This window comes from Palaemon carinicauda, chromosome 6 (genome assembly GCF_036898095.1).
Source record: "Palaemon carinicauda isolate YSFRI2023 chromosome 6, ASM3689809v2, whole genome shotgun sequence".
In the NCBI taxonomy this organism is placed as follows: domain Eukaryota; kingdom Metazoa; phylum Arthropoda; class Malacostraca; order Decapoda; family Palaemonidae; genus Palaemon; species Palaemon carinicauda.
In genome coordinates, this window is record NC_090730.1 from 154,605,471 (window position 1) to 154,625,470 (window position 20,000).

At 41.0% G+C, this 20,000-nt stretch overlaps 1 long non-coding RNA gene across 1 annotated transcript in view; it reads right to left on the reverse strand.

The window, feature by feature from the left end:
• Positions 1-17,802, reverse strand: part of LOC137642749 (uncharacterized) — a 136,756-nt gene extending 118,954 nt beyond the window's left edge. Inside the window, exon 1 of the long non-coding RNA XR_011044853.1 lies at positions 17,668-17,802. This is a non-coding gene — a long non-coding RNA (uncharacterized lncRNA). The remainder of the gene's footprint in view (positions 1-17,667) is intronic.
• Between the last annotated feature and the right edge of the window lie 2,198 nt (positions 17,803-20,000).

Consider the following 20,000-nt stretch of genomic DNA (forward strand, 5'->3'; position numbering starts at 1 on the left):
GGGCATACGGCTTGTAGGACTCACGCCCCTTGTGCAGACAAGAAGGGGATTTGAAGTTCTGGAATCCACTGGATTGTACGGTCTGCCAGGCCCACCTAGTTGAGGCCTTCCATAACCCTCCCTCAGCGGAGGTTAGAGACATTTCTCGTGAAAAGCTGCGCAAGTGGGTGCGTGGCTTTCAGAAAAATGCTACCGGACCGTACCTGGCCACCGAAGAACTGAGGGTCCCTGTTGTTCCCTAAGGCCTCCCCCTGACTCAGTGGTTCCGAAAGACGCAATCCCCACTGTCCAAATTACGGTGGAACCTGATGTGGTCATGGCTCAGTCCATGCATGAGTGTCGATTAGATTCCGAGGATGATGAGCAGATCTCTGACGTCTCGGAAGACACGGAGAAGACGCTTATGGCTCAAGGAGCCGAAGAGGACGAAGACAAGGTGGAATACACCGAGTCGGAGCTTGGAGCTCCTCCCTCATCCATCCCTCCGCCTACTCCTACACCGACGGATGTGTCCATTCCGTCTACCTCCTCGACCCCGGATCCCTCTTCGTCTACCCAAGAACTGATCCGGCTGATTAGAGCTGTCATGGACGACAGACTGAAGGAGAACCAGGAGTCCATCAGGTCAATGATTGGATACAGAGAACCGAAGAAGATTTCGGTTAAGGATCTCCCAGCTTGCTCTCATGCCAACCCGTGGAGGTATGCAGAGCATATGGTTATTGCGACCAGGCAGGATCTTTGTTAGTGACAAGATTGGCACGGTCCCGTTGGAAGATGTGGAGTTCTTCCCAAGCTTCGAGGCCTACCCGGACTGTTACGTCCGGCTTCGTTCCGAACCTGCCTCGAAGGAGGAGACCGAACCTAAAGAAGAGATAGTGTTCGATCTCGCAAAGGCCCAGGCTATGCTAGCCTCCGCATTTAAGAGCAGGGGCTTTACCTGCTCTAAGCTTCCTGCCTTGATTGAATTGAATATAGGATTTAGGCATTAAGCCAAGCACTGGGGCATCAAAGGCCATTCAGCGCTATATAATGAAAATCATTCAATCATATCTGTACACTCACACCATTTAGTATCATTTTAACCTTTAATACAAATCTTAACACTTTCATACAATAAAATCTAGATGTGAAATAAATAGGGATTAAAAGGGTAAAATAAATAAATAAATTAATAAAATCAATTATAGCTCATAATATAACCCAATACTTTGTACAAATTTTCTCAAGTTCAGGGTATTACAGTTTTCCCCCAGTATATCTCTTAAAGGTTTGTCCTGGAGTAAATGTGTCCTCCTCTGAAGATTAAAAACAGGACAATCGACTAAAAATGTGTTTAACATCCATTGTCACTTGACAGGTATTACAAAGAGGGGCCTGTCTCCCTTCCCCACTCTTCATTAAATAATTGTGCGTTGCATGTGTATGGCCAATACGCAGCCTAGTTAAAATAATGGTATCCCTTCTACTTGTAGAATTACAAGATGACCATTTATCCACCAATGGGTGGATTTGTTTCAATTTTGTATTGGTGGTCAGTTCAGACCATCGGGCTTGCCACTTATTTTTACAGTAAAGATGAATCTCACTTTTAAGATCTTTGTAAGGAATACTCAAGGGGGATGGATTACTTAGCCCTGAAGCTTCCTTTGCTGCCTTATCTACTTGTTCATTCCCATCCACCCCAACATGGGCAGGGACCCAACAGAAGTGAACACTGATACTCTTCCTAGACTGCAGAAGTACTAACCAGTCCTGCACCTCTTGTACTAGATGATGGCCTGGCATAATTTGTTTTAATGAGAGTAAAACACTATTGCAATCCGTAAAAATTGTATAAAAACTATTTTGGTTGCCATTTTTAAAAATATGTTGGACTGCGAGAATTATTGCGTACAGCTCAGCAGTAAAAATTGAACAAGAGGATGGGAGTTTCCTTCTAATAACAATATCCCCCACCACAGCTGCACTTCCAACTCCTGCAGCCGATTTGGAGCCATCTGTAAAAACATGTTTCCCATGATGTTGAGCAGCATGATTTAAAAACTCACTTTTCATTACCCTACTAGGTAAGGTATTTTTCCCTCCTGCCGTAAAACATACTTTAACAGGTGGATTACACCAAGGAGGAGACTTGGGATATCCTACCTCTGCTATCTGTGCTGTTAACAAGCCTACTTCTCTAGCATCGTTTTTCAGCTGTACTTCCAAAGGCTTAGGCACTCTAGATCTATTAGGAGCCCGATCTAAAGGCGCCCTAACATATTTACAGTTAGGATTGTTTCTCACAGCAAGGGACCTAGCTAAAAACCTCAAACTCAACTCCTCTCTGCGAATGGAAAGGGGAGGTATGCCAGAATCAACATAGAGACTGTCAATGGGAGATGTTCTGTAAGCACCTGTGCAGATGCGAAGCCCAGCATTGTGAACAATATCAAGTTTTCCAAGTAAAGTCTTTGTAGCTGACCCATATATTTGGCATGCATAGTCTAACTTGCTCAGACACAAAGATGTATAAATTCTAAGCAAAGTTGTTCTATCAGCACCCCAATCAAAATGCGATATCACTCTCAGAATGTTCAGTGACTTCTTAACCCTGATAGATAGGTCATTTATATGGGGACCAAATGTCATTTTCTTGTCGAAAATGACTCCAAGAAACTTGACACTATCCTCATATGGCAAAATACAATCATTTAAGAAAAGGGTGGGGATCTCTTCCCTTTTACGAGTACGAGTAAAGCGAATGGCTTTGGTCTTCTGAGGAGAAAACATGAATCCACGAGAATTTGCCCATGCGGAAGCAGCATTTATTGCAATTTGAAGATTTTGGCATGCTTGAAGTGCAGATGATCCACTACAATAAATTGCAAAGTCATCGACAAATAGTGATCCTTGTATGCCAGGAGGTATGTGACTAATGAGACTATTAATAGCTACAGCAAACAAGGTCACACTCAATACGCTGCCTTGGGGGACACCTTCTTCTTGCATGTAGGATGAAGATAGTTCTGACCCTACTCTCACTTTAATTGAGCGGTTTGATAAAAATTCTTCAATAAAAGAGAACATATGTCCTCCTATACCCCACGAGGCCAATTGCTTTAAAATACCACCCCTCCAGGTGGTGTCATATGCCTTTTCGAGGTCAAAAAAGACACCCACCACCTGGTTTTGGTTAGAAAAAGCATTTGAAATTTCCCTTGATAACATCAGCAAAGGGTCTAGAGTACTTCGGTTCTTCCTAAAACCAAACTGTCTGTTAGATAAAAGATTTTTTGATTCTAGATACCACACAAGTCTGTTGTTGATCATTCTCTCAAATAGTTTGCATATGCAACTGGTCAAGGATATGGGCCTATAACTAGATGGCAGTTCTGGGTCTTTACCAGACTTGTGGCCTGGAATTACAATTGAAGTATGCCAGGAATCAGGAGATGTATGGGAAGCCCATAGACCATTAAAGGTTTCTAATAAAAATTCCTTGGTATCCACTGGAAGATGTGATATCATTTCATACCGGATGCCATCCTCACCTGGGGCAGTTAAAGAAGAGCTGGAGATAGCATTTTGCATCTCCTCCATACTAAAAGGCAGGTTAAAAGCTTCAGTATTTGAAGAAGCAGGAGGAACAACAGATGTTGATGCTCTAATTTGTTGAAATGCTGGGGAATAGTTGTCAGCACTTGATACATGAGCAAAGTGCTTAGCAAGAACCTCTGCTACATCTTTGGGGTCAGATATATATCTATTATTTTCCCTTAATATTGGTAGAGGCTTAGGGACGAATTTACCTTGAAGTTTTCTAATCTTGTCCCATATTTCCTTTGAAGGAGTTTTGGTATTAATATTAGATATATATTTCTTCCAAGATGCTCTCTTTGCTTTTTTAAAAATTCTTTTTTGTTTGGCACAGGCTCTGAGATATGCTATTCTATCTGCTAAATAGTTGGTCCTCAAGTATCTTCTGAAGCAAGTTCGGGTCACTTTTCTTGCGTTGGCACATTCTTTACTCCACCAAGGAACTACAGAGCGATGAGGTAAACCGCATGTTTTAGGTATAAACTTGCTAGCATTATCATCAATAATATTTTCAAGATGTTGATAGGCATGCACTGGAGATGTAAATTCATCATATTCTTTATCAGTGTGTGAACAGTTTTCATAAGCTGCCCAGTCTGCCTCATCTATCTTCCATTTTGGTGGACACTGAGAAGGAAGATTATGGACATAATTTAACATTATTGGCCAATGGTCACTGCCATGTAGGTGTTCATTTACTGACCAAAGGTAGTCCAATCGAATGGATGAGGAACAGATTGACAAATCAATGGCTGATGTAGAGTTGTGGACTACATCATACCTAGTTGGAGAACCATCATTCATTAGTATGACATCATTGTTGTCGATTAATTCTTCAACAAGATTACCCCATCTATCGCACACATTTCCACCCCATAAAGTATGCTTTGCATTAAAATCACCCATTAAAATAAAAGGGGCAGGAAGCTGATTGATCAAGTCTTGAAGGTCAGAAAGTCTAAGCCTTCTTGGATTACCAGCATGATCTAAGAGGAAAAGTTCTAAGGATGGTTCAATATATAGCGAGCATAAAGTAATTTTTTTCCCGATATGAGTTCTAACTGCACATGCCTGTAGTGGTGTATTGAGTGGGATTGTTTCAAATTTTACAGATTTGTGAATAATAAAACCTGTACCACCTTGAGCTCTTGCAGCTTGCAAAGGAGGGGATCTACAAAAATGATAATTGAGTCCAGGATTAAATGGTTTGTCACTGATCTTGGTTTCCTGTAGACAAATTACCTTCGTGTCTGTGTCCCTGGTTAAAGTTTTTATTTGCTCAATGCTAGTACTTAGACCTCTGCAATTCCACTGGATGATAGACATTATCTTTTGTTATTATTTTTCTTTGTCTCATTTGTCTTTTGGGACTTTTCAGATGAAGCCATATAAGGCCTGGAGATGGAAGGCTTTACTAGGCCACCACTCTTCTTTTCTTTCTTTCTAGGATCTTTATAAGAGTCAACCTTAGGATCATGAGCAGTAGGGCACTTACCTGACTTAGATGAAGGTGAGGATGATGGGGACCTTTTCCTCTTTGGAAGATCTTGTTTTCCAATATCCATCAAATCAGGTAGAGATTCTGCCTGAGACAATACATTTAAGGTGGTGGAAGCCACATTGGTTTCCTTGGAGGATTGCGCTAGAACTTCAACAGTTCGAGCACTTAACCCAGAAGGCTGGGCTACTACCTCTAGGGGAGATGCTCCTATCAGTGACAATACTTTTGGTGTATTGGAAACCATATTGACCTCTTTGGAGGTTTGTGCTCTGGCTTTTATAGGCGGAGCACTTGACCCAGATGGCTGGGCTACTACCACTAAGGGAGATGCACCTGACGGGCCAGGTGCTGCCACTGGTCCCCCTGTGGTAGTAAGGGGTAGTGGATTATAATCTTTTGTTGGCATCTTAACTGCGTGAGCAAAATTAAGTTGCCGATTGAGTAGATGCTTTGCATAACCTACACTTATATGTTCAGCATTTGCTTTCAAGATTGCAGCTTCTTCTTTCTTGTATTCTCTACATCTTTTATCATTTGATTTATGATGATCTTTACAGTTTGCACAGGTTGTATCTCTGTTGCATTGGCCATGTTCTAACAAAGAACAGTTAATACAGATCTTCGTATTATTGCAGTACCGGGAAGGGTGACCGTACTTGAAACAATTAAAGCATTGTAAAGGCCTAGGTTTATATTCTCGAACACGTACTCTTTCATTCTCAATAATTATATGATCTGGTATAACAGGGGTTTCAAATGTTAAAACTACCATGCTTGTTTGAGGGATCTTACTTACTTTCCAAACATTAGCAGGGCACATGTCCAGAATTTCCGGTTCTGAGAATTCATATAGATCTCTATCAAAAACTACTCCTTTACCATAGCTGAAGCTCATGTGTGGTTTAATATCCTTAATAGGATCAATTTCTGCAATCTTCATGCCACAAAGCATGTGAGCTTGAGTATCTGATTTTGCATTAATCAAAACAGATTGCTTACCGTATCTACTAATATCCTTACTTTTAATTAAACCAACTTTTTTTTGTATAAATTTACTAATCTTATAATAGTTATAATTATCCATCTTCCCAGATGCAATTATCCATGTTGGGGGCTTGGGGGTTCTTACTTCTGGAAGTCTATGCTCTATTTCTTTTTCCATCCATTCTTCTGGTTTATATACCTCTAGGTGTCTTGGTGCTTTATCACATAGAGCCCCAGAAATCAAACAATTGTCAATTTTTATGCTCTCTAAATTTTTATTTGCTTCTAAAGCAATCTCAAAACTTGAAAATGATACCCAAGCTTCCCAAAAGCCTTTACTACCATTAAGCTCCATTAAAATTTCTTTGATTGCCCCAAATCTACAGAAGGCTTCATGAATTATGTCATAGCTACAACCAATTGGTATGTTTTTTAAGTGGAGAATTTTCAGATTTTTTGTTGGATCTGGTAATGAGCCAGAACCAGAGAGTAAAGTATCACTGTTAATACAAGCATCATTTTCCACCAGTGCCGATAAATTGTCTTTAACAACACTGGTCAGAGAAGTATTGTTGGAGGAATCCTTTTTATTGCAGAGGTTGTCAACAGAGCTTTCCCTATTTAAACAAGCAGAAGTCGTCAACGGTGTCTGGGGTTCGCCATTTGATCCAGGGGTACGGGGAATATTAAGTTTACTCATTAATTATTTTTTCAGGGGGAGGGAAGGGGTCATAATAACAATGAAAAAAAAAACAATGGAAAAAAATAAAGTTCAAGGGAGAGAAAAAATTAAGACTGTCTGAAATTCCAAAGAAGACACCGTTAGCCTTTCCTGGAATTAATTTCTCCACCAATGACACCTGTGAAAGCTGCTTACCAAATGTCCACTCCCTACCCTACCACAAAGGGATGGTACCACTATGATTAGAGTGGCTCAAGTGTATGCCAAACCCGCTTGATGGGACTGAGAGCATTTCAAGAATACAATCATCCCCACTCTAATCATAGTGGCAGGCAAACCGGACAGAATGCCGAGAGTCCTATCTCTATAAAATCGCCAACCCCTGGAATCCGAAGGCCAAATTTCCTAAGAGATAGTTCCGCGTGCCAGTATGGGAATACTGACACTCCTAGGTGTCCAAACATTTTCGGGCAGTTGGCAAGACCACCACAGCTCCCACAATTGATTTTGAAATAAAAACCGATCATGGATACAATGTCCCCTCTAAAAAACCTGGACAGTGAAATGGGTAAGAGAGTTTTGACAGAAAGGTTGGAGACAGCTGATAATTATGAAGGAGGAATAAGCAATAAGAGGTAATAGAAAAAGAATGAGAGAAATTTAGAGTCAAACTGAGGAAAAGAAATTCCCCAGTTCGAGAGCCCTCTTGCCCGTCACAAGCCTTCAGCACGGGAATGATATGCCGTGCTGAAGCCCAATGACTTCATCAAGGCATTCTCTCGTTAAGAGGGCTTCCTGCCTTGAGCAAGAAGCATCCTACTTATGTCGCACCTGACACTGCGGTTCTTCCTTTCCTGGAAAAGGCCTTAGCTGCATGCCTTAAAGCGGCGGAAGAAGGAAAACCCTGCCCTGCACTGGAGGAGTGCAGACCCTTCTCCATCGTGACACCCCCTGACACTAGACAATGGAAAGATGTTCAACATACTTTCGTCGTGGGTAGGCTCGATCCTGACGTCGCCGGACGTCAGTTTAATGAGGACCTCCCTAAGCTCAATGATCACCTCCTTCGCCGGGAACAAGACACGAAGGAGAGGCTTGCGGCATCTCTTTCTCATCAAGTCCAACTTGAAGTTATGGCCTGTGACACAAGAGTACCTGATCACTACATGGTACTAGCCAAATCCCACTTACTTACAGTAATGAAGGACTTGTACCATTTCATAAAGGCTCGTAGAGCCTGTCGTGAATTCGTGTTTGTCGGTGCCACCGTGAAACACGAACCCCGGAGGCTGATTTCCTCCAACATCTGGGGAAAGCACCTGTTTCCTTCTGACCTTGTCAAGGAAATAACTGACAGAGCCGCCACGGAGAATAGGAACCTTCTCCACAAGTGGGGCATGTCCAGAAAAAGGAAACCCTCTCAGGACGATGGACCTCAGCCTAAGAGGAAACCTCAGAAGCCAAAACCCCAGCAACGTCAACAACGACGTCAGTTTCCGGGACCCGCTACCTCCCAAGTGGTTGCCCAACCACAGCAGACCTTTCAATTGGTCCCCCAACCGGTGTTGTCACAGTCACCGGTCTTCACCCCTGCCTTTGAGCAGCCATCCACTACCTTTCATGCCAGAGGTAGAGGCTCGTCCAGGGGTGCAAGCAGAGACGCCTCTCGTCGTCCCTCCAGAGGTAGAGGAGGAAAGGGAGCTAGCGGCCGAGGCAACAAGTCCTCGGGACACCAGAAGCAATGAAGTGCTTCCGGTGGGAGGAAGACTCCGCCAATTCCAGGATCGTTGGACCTTCGATCCTTGGGCACACAGCATCATCAAGAACGGTCTAGGCTGGAGTTGGGTGCAACCACCCCCAATCTTCCAGCGGTTCTTTCAACAATCGACCCCCATTCTGGAAGAATATGTTCTAGACCTCTTGAACAAGAAGGTGATAAGGAAGGTAAAGTCCACCAGGTTCCAAGGGAGACTGTTTTGCGTTCCCAAGAAGGACTCAGACAAGCTCAGAGTCATTCTGGACTTATCCCCCCTCAACAAGTTCATAGAGAACAACAAATTCAAGATGCTGACGCTTCAACAAATAAGGACCCTTCTGCCTCAAGGTTCCTACACGGTCTCTATAGACCTGGCGGATGCCTATTGGCACATTCCAATGAACCATCATGCTTCCTCCTACCTAGGATTTCGACTCCAAAGGAAAAGCTACGCCTTCCGGGCCATGCCATTCGGCCTCAATGTGGCCCCTCGGATCTTCACAAAGCTGGCGGATGCCATAGTACAACAGCTCCGCCTAAGAAACGTCCAGGTGATGGCCTACCTCGACGACTGGCTAGTCTGGGCTCCATCGCCCGAAGAGTGTGCAAAGTCTTGCGACGAAGTTACCCAGTACCTAGAACACCTGGGATTCAAGATCAACGAGAAGAAATCTCGCCTCTCTCCAGCTCAGAAGTTTCAGTGGCTGGGAATCCACTGGAATCTTCAGTCACACCGCCTTTCCATCCCCCAGAAGAAAAGGAAGGAAATAGCAGGGTCTGTCAAGCGACTACTGAAATCCAAACGCATTTCAAGACGACAGCAGGAACGAGTTCTAGGCTCTCTACAATTCGCCTCAGTGACAAACCCAGTGCTTCGCGCACAGCTAAAGGATGCCGCGGGAGTCTGGAGACGATCGGCATCCATCGCTCGAAGAGACCTCAAGAGACGGCTTCCAAACAGACTTCGACGCCTCCTAAAGCCGTGGTCGGAAGCAAAGGCCCTGAAAAGGTCCATTCCTCTCCAACACCCTCCTCCATCTCTCAACATCCACACGGATGCCTCACTGGAGGGCTGGGGAGGTCACTCCCACCTGAAACAAGCTCAAGGGACCTGGTCTCCACTATTCAAGACGTTCCACATAAACATCTTGGAGGCCATGGCGGTCCTTCTTACTCTGAAGAAGTTATCCCCGCCGCCCTCGATCCATATCCGTCTAACCCTAGACAACTCGGTGGTAGTTCATTGTCTCAATCGCCAGGGCTCAAGATCGCCCCAGATAAATCAGGTGCTTCTCCCAATCTTCCGTCTGGCGGAGAAGAAGAAGTGGCACCTGTCTGCAGTTCACCTACAAGGATTCCGCAACGTGACAGCGGATGCTCTATCTCGGACAAACCCGATAGAGTCGGAATGGTCTCTAGACGCAAGATCATTCTCCTTCATCTCTCACCAAGTCCCAGAACTTCAGATAGATCTCTTTGCAACGAGCGACAACAATCAACTTCCTCTGTACGTAGCCCCGTACGAGGACCCCAAAGCAGAAGCGGTGGACGCCATGTCACTGGACTGGAACAGATGGTCCAAGATATACCTGTTCCCTCCCACCAACCTTCTGTTGAAAGTCCTCTCCAAACTGAGAACCTTCAAAGGGACAGCGGCCCTAGTGGCTCCCAAGTGGCCCCGGAGCAACTGGTACCCCCTGGTCCTGGAGCTGCAGCCCAAGCTGATCCCTCTCCCGGGCCCAGTTCTCTCTCAACAAGTACAGAAGTCGACTGTCTTCGCTTCATCATCGAAAATCAAGGACCTTCATCTCATGATTTTCTCTCCCTTGCCGCAAAGAAGAGGTTTGGGATCTCGAAGAAAAGTCTAGACCTCCTAGAGGAATACAAGACCGAATCCACGAGACGGCAATATGAATCATCCTGGAGGAAATGGGTCTCCTTTGTTAAAGCAAAAAATCCTAAAGAAATCACCATTGATTTCTGTATGTCCTTCTTCATTCACCTTCATGGACAAGGATTAGCAGCCAATACGATTTCAACCTGCAAATCGGCTTTGACTAGACCAATTCTATATGCTTTCCAAATTGATCTGTCCAACGACATCTTTAACAAATTACCAAAAGCATGTGCTCGCCTACGCCCAGCACCCCCTCCGAAACCGATCTCCTGGTCACTAGACAAGGTGCTCCATTTCGCCTCCAACTTGGACAACGATTCATGCCCCCTCAAGGATCTGACTCAGAAAGTTATATTTTTATTTGCTCTCGCCTCGGGAGCTCGAGTCAGCGAAATAGTGGCATTATCAAGAGAAGAGGGACACATCCTGTTTGCTGATTCAGGAGAAGTGACCCTCTCCCCTGATCCGACGTTTCTCGCCAAAAATGAATTACCCACCAAAAGATGGGGCCCTTGGAGAATATGCCCCCTGAAGGAGGATGTCTCTCTATGTCCAGTAGAGAGTCTCAAGGTCTATCTTCGCAGAACTTCGAACTTTGGTGGAGGCCAACTCTTCAAAGGAGAAACATCGGGCAGCGACCTGTCACTGAAACAATTAAGAGCGAAAATCACCTACTTCATTCGCAGAGCGGATCCGAACAGTACACCCGCTGGTCATGATCCTAGAAAAGTGGCATCTTCTCTGAACTTCTTTCAGAGCATGGACTTTGAGAGCCTTAAAAACTTTACGGGCTGGAAGTCCTCGCGAGTTTTCTTTAAACATTATGCGAAACAAGTGCACGAAATCAAACATTTTGTGGTAGCCGCAGGTAGTGTTATGAAACCTGCACCTAACTCTGCGTAGAACAGTGAGTTACTTGGGACTAACTCTTCGGGTGCCTATGTTGACCCTCGAGCGATTCATAGTGATGTCTAAAAACACTTAGTGCTTTTATAACTGTTCTTATCCCAGGTGAAATGTCATAGTGTCACACAAGTGCCGCATGCCTTGAGCATGATGTGTTGTTTAAAGACTTGCGTTCCTCGAGAACGAGTACCTACTAATCCTGAAATTCCTTTTCAGATTCAAGAGCAAGCCTTTATTTCTATGTACATTATTATTACTGTAAATGAACTTTACTTTTGCTGTAAATTATTTAATTTCTGCATTGTGAAATAAAATTTCTATTTTATTACTTATGCGTCTCTTTCAGCTCCTACTTACTATGAAATACATACTGTCATAGTTTTATTTATTCCTCCTTTATGGTCATGAAGAATTTAAGATGTCTAATCCTAAATTATATTCACCTTGTCTCAGTAAGGTTCCTACACGAATACTTACTTCTGATAATCAGGAGATGAATTCTATACACAGTGCCCAACCACCACTGACCTACTTCAGAATGTTCCTATACAAATATCAAACATTCTGCTTCATCTCTAAGCTCTTAAAAGTTCTTCTGTCAAGATGAATAGCCCTTCAATACCACTTTGACGTCGGCATAGCCCATGGGAACTTCCTACCAATGGGGGGCAGGATACTTCGTTCCTATGGTTCTTACCTAAGATTACTTTGCTGTTTTGTCAATGCCTAGGCACTTAACTTTGGGGGAAAATCTACCACGATACATTGATTCTCTGGTACTCTTCCATCAGGACGCCATGGCTTGAGCCCAAAAAACGGATTTTGAGCGAAGCGAAAAATCTATTTTTGGGTGAGATAGCCATGGCGTCCTGATGGACCCTCCCTACTACTTCGTTCAGTTTGTTCCCACCCTACACAATTGTATCATGGTGATGGGCAGCAACTGGCGCCAGGATAAAGACGCGCGTGACGTCATTAGAGCAATGGCGTCCGTTTGTTTACGTCTCGAGTATCAGTAGTAGCCACGAGTGAGATTAGCTGTGGAACGGCTCCCAGCTATTCTCAGTCCTTACACACCGAAGCATTAACTCTGTTCGGGGTGGAGATAGCTATGTGGCACGTTCAGACATGCGTGTCCCCTGTTGTATTACGATGTCTTAAAGGGAAACCTTTGAGATACTCGCTCCAGAAGTTAGAATTCTGTGATAACCTGTGGTTAAATTCTCTGGGAATATCTTAGTAGTCTTATACCCAAGGAAGCTACCAAACAGGAACCTTCCATCAGGACGCCATGGCTATCTCACCCAAAAATAGATTTTTCGCTTCGCTCAAAATCCGTTTATTGTGCAAGAATGTTGAAACTTCCACCTGCTAACCCCCCCCCCCCAAAAAAAAAAATCATTCGCTAACTAAATCACGAAACTACCAAACGGGATGATCAAATTACTTTGGCAATATTCTTAGGGGAGAATTGGCCGAAATGGGAAGATCTAAACTGAGCTTTTACTCATTTTAATTGGTTAACTGTAACAGTTAACATCCGATTATAGTTATAAATCGCTAATTGTGTCTTGCAAAATGACTGGGTAACGTTTACGGACACCCAAATTTTAGTATAGAGTAAAAGAGCGAGTGTGTTCCGACAGTATTGAAAACTTCAATGTATGTAAACTTCCTAATGGAAATCAGGCCGAAGACTATGGAAAAGTTCCTGCTGTTACATATCCTAAACCTAACTCTCAAAAGGACTTGACGGATTCCATTATAAATCTTCACAACCACAAACTAAAATAACCTATGAATTTTAAAAACCGAACCACTATAAATCCAAGGAATACAGATTACCAGACTATTACAACATTTGGTAAAATTAGTTTCCCCAAGGTCGAATTTCCGATACCCAATTACCAACTTTTATAACGAAATTTAATTTCATATCTAATTAGATTTACTGAAGTTGGGATACCAGAGGCTAAATCTTTTTTTTGGGAACTGTCTACAAAGCTATTTTCTAAAAGTAAAACAAGGGAAGCTGTCATGCATATCCGCACCCACTTAGCTTAATTCAAAGAACAGGGTCCTTACAAAGGGGGCCACACCCTTCGACCTCCATCTCTTCCCTACCCCCTCCAACGTAGCTAAAAACAGGGGGGGGGGGGGGTAAAATGAATGTTACCTAATCACACCCACTCAACAGATTCAATTGTGAATAATTAGTGCATACAGGACAACGTAATTAAGTACCTTTATCAATACATTTTACCGGTAGTTTATGTCCAATGATTAAAGAAATTTGGTGAAATTCAACTCGCCCAAAGCAATAAATTATGGTCTGATATCTAGTTACCAGTCAAACCTAGTCCATACCAGATCCTTTCACTTCAAGTCTAGTATGGCTAAAATTAACAAATACGTATTAGGCAAACTTACACAATTCACTACAGAAACAAACTTAAGAATCAAAGGGAACTTGTATAAAAAAATCAATGATTACGAGAAATTTGGTATAAACACTTGTGTAACTGCTGAAGGCCACTCGTGAATAACAGGATCAAGGGACTAACATTGCCCTATCGAGTAGGACAATTGCCCTAAAGTGACCATATATACATATGATCACCGCCCAAGCCACCTCTCCACCGAAGCTAGGACCAAGGAGGGCCAGGCAATGGCTTCACCAAACACTCCATCCTTGGCTAAGGATGGCGAGGTTCCAGCGACCAAAGAAACTAAAGGCGAGTGGGACTAACCCCAGTCTAGCGTCCACCAGTGAGGGACGTTACAGCATCGGCCACTACAACCTTAGTGCAGACCTTCTGCTTTTGACAATGCTTTTCAAAGTACATAACATCTATAAAAGACATACAGGGAATGCTAAAAGTACAGCCCTCCAGCTTACAAATTTTCAGATTTTCCCCATGTAATGTGCTCTTTCCCAAAGTCTACAATCATAACGGGATTTAGGACTTTCAAATTGGGAAAAAAAAATTCGAAAACCAACCGAACTATCCATTATCGTAGTTTATTGCTCTAAAGTTAGAACCTTGCTAATTAGTCAGTTTAATAAGCAAAACTTACAAAACTACACCTTGATAATGAAATGTTATGCCTGAGCAATATTCGTTAATAGGAGTTAAATTGTCTAGTGCAACTGAGCTCGTAGCAATAAAAAAAAAAAAAAAAAATTGAAAATTCCAGCATGATATAATTTTGAAAACTACACTTGGGAAGAAAATGAATCTTGGCAAACTGAAATTATAGGATAAGAGGATTTCTCGTTAAGTACATTATTCACACTGGTTTTGATATATGCATTTGACCTTTGAAGGTAATTTTAACTATCACTACCTTACATACTGGAAGCTAATTGCCTATTTTTGGGAGGGGAGCACAGAATAGGGCCATTACACCAAAATAAAATTTAAAAGTCTTATGCCTTTTAGAGAAGCTGCTAATTATCAGATGTTCTCTGGGTATTATTGTACTGTATTACAGGACAATGTAACCTAGGGAAAAAAGAATTTAATACAGTACAACTTTACCGTTCATTGTTAGAGTTCAACCTAAATTTGACAGATACACTAAACGACACCACCAAACTTAGGTGATAGTGGTCAATAATTTATCAAAGGGGAGGGTAAAACATAAACCTTGTAACTAACCTAAGCCGACCTCAATGTCAATTTATCTTGCCTAAACCTTTTCACTTGCCCTGATATAACTTCTTAGAATTGATGCCTGAAGATCATACCCACCAGTACTAAATACATAGGACTGCCATGCAGTAAATGCCATGGGGAATTTTATCTCCTACAAGAACTTCCCACGTCCATAGAGTAACAGCAAACAATGAGGAAATCGGGAACTTCGCCATTGACAAATGCTAAAATTGATGAAATCGGGAACTTCGCCATTGACAAATGCTAATAAATTCATGAAATCGGGAACTTCAGCGTAATTTACTTTGGTAAATGTGTAGGAGAGCTCCGCGCTCGATTTAAAAGTTTCTAAAAGTAGAAAACGAAAGAAAACAGTAAATTAGAGCTACAGTTACCTTGAAACTGAGATAATCCTCCTACAACCACCTAACTCTTACACAGAAAATGTAAGCATAAACCTACTACTACAATTATGGGGGACCCCAGTGGGAAGCGGGGTTTTTGGGTGGGGGGAGGAGGAGAAAAGTGATTTTTCGGGGCACTACCGAACCTAATACAACTACCTACCCTACCCTGGGGGCCATGTACCCCTACCTAGGCCTACCGGGGGGGGGCTCCGCCCCCCCCTGCGACCCCCCCTTAAGGCCACAGTAATTTTCAGGGCACCACCGAACCTAAGACACCCACCTAACCTAGCCTATGGGGCCCTGTACCCCTACCTAGGCCTACCGGGGGGGCTCCGCCCCCCCTGCGACCCCCCCCTTAAGGCCACATTGAGTTTCAGTTCTAACGAAACAAATTCAAATGAAAACGCCTTTTGCAAAAAAAGGAACACAAACTTCAAATTAGTCTCAATATCTAACTTACCTTTGAAACAAGACACGAAAAAATTGCACCTCTTCCTTTTCCCACGAGTAACCACACTACGATCACACCGGAATGCTAATTTGTTGTAATCTATACGGCACACATTTTCACAATTAGGGCACTTTTCCTCTGCCAAAATCAAACCATGACGTTGAGCAAATGCAATTAGCAAATCAACTTTCCCTGAATAATGTACACAAAAATCCCCATAAGAAATAAAGCAATTGTCACAAGTGACACAGTTGGAACGGGATGAAGGTCCTGCTAATTACTCCATACTTCACGGCAAAATGAGCTTTTCAGTTTGAAGGGAGATCCGACACGTGCAAAAATATTCCTCCGCGGAACTTCACGTAAACTGTGGTAACTGGTGGAAAAATAGCAGGGATAAGTGAAATAAGTGTCAGCATTGGCTAGATTTGTAAAAACCGCCACGATTGGTTTTCAAACAGTGTGACGTCAAGAAAACACCTGTTATTGGTTAGAATAGCATTGAGAACTAGTTTGCCATACGCAGTAAGGCGGTGAAACAGCTCATTTTAGCCAAGACATCACACAGTAAACAAAAAAAAACTTAGAAAAAATCCAGGTGTAACATAACTATACACACGAATATCTTCGTTAAATAGAAGCTGCTCATATATTGACTATTATATAAGCGTTCTATATGATATAATAGTGAATTGTAGGTGTTTAAATTCTTCAAGATCTTCCGCGGAGCTCTCCTACACATATACCTTTACTTTTAATTGATTAAAACTATCACACGCGGTGATGGTAAAGTGTACCGAACGCGATTCAAATTTTCCCAAACTTCGCCAGAAACATGTAATTATAAGCGTTCAAGGCCCCTTTACTGATTAAATTCCAAGCCGGTGTGACGGTCTGAACGATCCCCAGGTCTCAATTCTCCTTAGACATTGTATAATGGTTCTTTTCCGCCAATAGCTCGCTTCGCTCGCATGGAAATAAAACGTCAAGCTAGTATGTACTGGCAAGCGGTAATGTCGAGCTGCGCACGCTAACATTACAGAAAAATAAAACATCAACCTAGTATGCACTGGCAAACGGTAATGTTCGCGCATGCGCAAATTATCAAGGAGAATTCTGAGACCGGGGGATCGTTCAGACCGTCACAGTTTTATTTCATTTTCAAGAAGCCCATTGAACTATCAAAGGAACACATTTTACTTTCAAAATTACAGATTGATTAGCGGTTCAAAAATTATTCCCACTTCCATTCTAGCCGCTTGCGGAAAAAACGGTTTCATTGTAGTGTATTACATGGCAATGTAACCTAGGATTCCAACTACTTTTTCTTATTGGAAAAATTACGCTCCCTTCGAAAATAACACTCGTTCCCGTCGCAAATGAATGGTTTCAGAAATATATATACATCTATATCCTCCGATAATGGGGGACCCCCTTTGGAAACTCGGGGTTTTGGGTGGGGAAAACATACTGGGGAACCGATATATAACCGTAAATCAGTCCTTTTCTTCTCTATACATTTCCTTCTTGTATTTATTAAAAAATTTCCCACCATGTTACCACAATTCAATTGGTACAAAATATTCAAGGAGGTTACTGTGCCAACATTAAATGGCTCAAAATTTGAAATGGATACGTTGAAATAATTCTCTCCTTTAAAAAATAAACCTAATTTCTACCAACTAAATTAAAAAATGCACGTTGAGAGAACTTTCAGAATCAAGAGCATAAGAGTTTTTGACCCAATATCTAGAAATTCCCAAGTTATTAGCGAAGTCCCAGAATTAGCAAATATTACTACAAAAGATAACTTCAACACCTAAAAACTTTATAAAACCTTGCCTTTGAACCCCGATGGGTTCTTTCCGACGTCACCGCTTGCAAACACCCAAAAGGCCACTTGAAAAAATTACATCGCTGACTTCTACTTCGTACTAAAATCAAGGATGTAATAATTCGGCAACTCTGGTTTCTAGATTTTGGTATCCTTTGAAAGGCTAGTGGCGCCACCTACAATGCACTTTCCTAACCATTAGTCCTTAATGAAAACACATTAATTTTCATGATACAGTATATTACTTTATGGCAAACAATGCAACTTTAAAGAAACCTTTTTATCAATTTGAAATTTATTTGAAGTTTAATTTACGACAAATGATTATAGTAATATAGCCAACTACCAACCGGTCAATAAAAATAGGTTTTCTGGAATGTATGCCTACATAACTTTCCTATCCACTATTTAGTAATAAAAAAAAAATCGTGTTCTCTAGAACACATGTCCATTCTATAGGTTGAAACACATTGCATTATAGTTTGATATGTACATTTAAATTTTAATATGAATTTTCTTAATCGATTTGCCTAATTATCTTTAATGTCTACAAATCTAACAAAAACAGAAAGATTGTTGGCATTGGACATCAAATATGAAATTACGCCCAGGTGATAGACTTGTACTGTGTAGGACAAATCTTAGAAGGTTAATTTTCTCGGAGGCTACAACGTAAGTGTATTCTAAAGTTGCTGAAATTCTCAAAATTCTAACCTAGATTCTCAGATCATTAATATATATATATATATATATATATATATATATATATATATATATATATATATATATATATATATATATATATATACATATATATATATATATATATATATATATATATATATATATATATGTATATATATATATATATATATATATATATATATATATATATATATATATATATATATATATATATCTGATTCCATTAGTATGAGTAATAAAGAATGTTTTGTACTGTTTCGTCACATCTTGTTACCCCGCGTATAAAAGAAAACGTAAATATGAATAAAAGAAAATTAACTTTGATGGTATACTATGCTATACTCGTAAGCCCCACCCACAAAAAAATGGTTACAAAAGTAAGAAAATGTTGTCGTGTCCTTAACTATAGTAAAACCACAAAATCATATTAAAATTTCTTAAACGAACGTAATTGCAGATTATATAAATTAATGAACAGGATTTCAAATGCTTAAGTAAGTATATAACATGTATATAACATGAGATGAATGAGGAATATAACCTTGATAGACGTGTCCCTACTCATTGAAAAATCAAACTTGGAATTTATATAAGGCATAGAAAACCTCGGTACATTACAGTGTCATTGAATTTGAAGGTAAGAAATTTGGAGTCGATGACCTATGGTTTTGTAACGTCTGTCTGATGAACCAATAATATAATCTGCCTTAGTGTTCATACACACGTAGATAGTACAAAATATTTTTGTATAAGTATTCAATTAGGAAAGTTATTATACAGTAAGTGACAGCTAATATTTTCAGGTGTGCTAATAGACAAGGAGAGATGAGTTTATAGGGGTTTCATGAGATACTACTTATACCCCTTAGGCATTTAACAATTATTTATATATTGATATACTGTGCTGCACATTTTAGTTTCTGTTCTACCTTCAGTTATAGCTCTTATACTTAAATTTCTCAAACTCTTTAAAGTGATCCAAGATTACACTTTTTTTATTTTCATATTAAACTCATGAGTCATGTTTTTAGCGTAATATAGAGACAATGTCAAAAACTAAGGGTGCATATCTTTGGCTTTTTTATAAATTTAGACAAAATAATGCAAACTAAAAAATATAGCGGGGGTCGCTTAAGTCAGCCAACCTTACCAGTGCAGTGTAGTCAAGACCAAATTCTAAGGAGACAGGGCTTCATTCGTATTATTCTAACCATTGAAAGAGAAATTACATTGCGTAATCATTTGCATAAATTAAATAACAAGTTATTCAGGATATCTAATAAAAGATAAGTACCAGCCACACCTTGCGGATGAGAAAATGACATAGAAACACGATGAACTTTAAGATGGAACTGTAATTCCAAATATGAATTTGTAGCAATAAGATTAAAATGAAGTTAATGAAAAAATAGGAAATACTCAAAGTCTTACATTAAAATGCAGCAGTGGCTAGACGTTCTCTGTGAGGGAACAAGGGAGAAAAAATGAAGGGTGTTGACATTTGTAACTATTCTATTCTCTATACTTCTATAAACGTGCTTTTTTCCCATTTGCATGAGGTAAGCACGGTTGCCTTCTTATTGAAAGACTTTCTTCTTCTTCTATTATTATTATTATTATTATTATTATTATTATT